The sequence below is a fragment of the Pteropus vampyrus genome, unplaced genomic scaffold (genome assembly GCF_000151845.1).
Source record: "Pteropus vampyrus isolate Shadow unplaced genomic scaffold, Pvam_2.0 Scaffold55, whole genome shotgun sequence".
NCBI classification, from domain to species: Eukaryota; Metazoa; Chordata; class Mammalia; order Chiroptera; family Pteropodidae; genus Pteropus; species Pteropus vampyrus.
In genome coordinates, this window is record NW_011888836.1 from 344,462 (window position 1) to 346,858 (window position 2,397).

Sequence of the window (2,397 nt, forward strand, 5' to 3'; positions counted from 1 at the left end):
CGATATTTCAAGCAAATGGCATTTAGAGAAAAGTGAGAGTTGCAGTACTAATATCAGATAAAATAGACTTCAAAATAAAAAAGGTAAAGAAAGATACTGAAGGACACTTCATAATGATAAAGGGAATCATGCACTAAGAAGACATAACACTGATTAATATCTATGCTCCCAATCAGGGTACCCTGAAATATGTAAAGCAATTACTAACAGAACTAAAGGGAGAAACAGACAAAAACACTACCATAGTAGGGGACCTAAATACCCCATTGTTGGATATGGACAGATCATCCAAACAGAAAATCAATGAGAAAATAACATCCTTAAATGACACAGTAGACCAACTGGACATAATTGACATTTATAGAGCCTTCCATCCCAAAAGAGCTGCTTATACATTCTTCTCTGGTGCACATGAAACATTCTCAAGAACTGACCACATACTGGGACACAGAAATAGCTTCAACAAATATAAGAGAGTTGAAATCATATCAACCATATTCTCTAATCATAATGCTTTGAAACTAGAGATCAGCCGCAAAAAGAAATCAGGAAGAACCACGAATACAGGGAGATTAAACAATATGCTACTGAAGAATAACTGGATCAAAGAAGAAATAAAAAGAAAGATCAAGAGATACATAGAAATGAATAATGATAGTAAAACAAATTAAAACTTTTGGGACAGGGCAAAAGCGGTCATAAGAGGAAAGTTCATATCATTATAGGCCTATCTACAAAAACAAGAATGAGCCCAAATAAACAACTTAATGCTTCATCTTAAAAAAAAAAAAAAAAAACCTAGAAAAAGAAGAACAAATGAAGCCTAAAGTCAGAAGGAAAGAAATAATCAAAATTAGAGCAGAAATAAATAAAATTAAAAACAAAACAAAAAAAGATAGAAAAAATAAATGCAACAAAGAGCTGGTTCTTTGAGAAGGTTAATAAAATTGACAAACCCTTGGCTAGATTCACTAAAGAAAAAAGAGAAAGGACACAAATAAACAGAATCAGGGATGAAAGAGGGGAAATTATGACTGACGTTGCAGGAATACAAAGGATCATACAAGAATACTATGAAAAAGTATATAACACCAAATTTCATAACCCAGAAGAAATGGACTAGTACTTAGAAAAATATAATCTTCCTAGACTGAATTCAGAACTAGAAAATCTAAAGAGACCAATCAGCAGTATAGAAATTGAATCAATCATCAAAAACCTACCAAAAAGTAAAAGTCCAGGACCAGATGGCTTCATTAGTGAATTCTACCAAATATTCAAAGATTTAATACCTATTCTCTTCAAACTCTTCCAAATAATCAAAGAGGAGGCAATACTTCCCAACTGATTTTATGAGGCCAATATTACTCTGATACCAAAACCTGATAAAGATAACACAAAAAAGAAAACTACAGACCAATATCTCTCATGAACACAGATGTAAAAATCCTAAATAATATACTAGTGAACCGAATACAGCAGCATATTAAAAAGATTATACACCACGATTAAGTGGGCTTCATCTCAGTGGCACAGGGATGGTTCAACATACGCAAATTGATTAATGTGATACACCACATAAACTAATTAAAAAATAAGAATCATATGATGATATCAATAGATGCAGAAAAAGCCTTTGACAAGATACAGCACCCATGTATGATCAAAACACTTAAAAAATTGGTATAGACAGAAAGTACTTTAATATAATAAAGGCCTTATATGACAAACCCTCAACCAACATTATACTTAATGGTGAAAAACTAAAAAACATTCCTCTAAGATCAGGAACGAAGCAAGACTCTCCACTATCACCACTGTTATTCAATATAACATTGGAGGTCCTAGCGAGTGTAATCAGGCAAGAGAAAGTTATAGAAGGCATCCAAATAGAAAATGAAGTAGTCAAATTGTCACTATTTGTGGATGACATGATTCTCTATATAGAAAACCCTAAAGACTCCACAAGAACACTACTAGAAACAATAAGCAAATACAGTAAAGTTTTTGGATGCAAAATCAATGTTCAGAAATCCACAACGTTCCTATACTTTAATAATGAAGTGCAAGAAAAATAAGTGGAAAAAATAATTCCTTTCTCAATTGCAACAAAAAGAATAAAATACCTAGGAATAAATTTAACAAAACATGTGAAGGACCTATATAATGAAAAACTACAAGAACCTATTAAAAGAAATTGAAGAAGATACAAAGAAATGAATAGATATTTCATGTTCTTGGATTGGAAGAATCAACATAGTTAAAATGACCATATTACCTAAACTATTATACAGATTTAATACAATCCCCATCAAAATCCCATAGGCATTTTTTAAAGAAATAGAACAAATAATCATCAGATTTGTGTGGAAGCACAAAAGACTCCGAATTACCAAA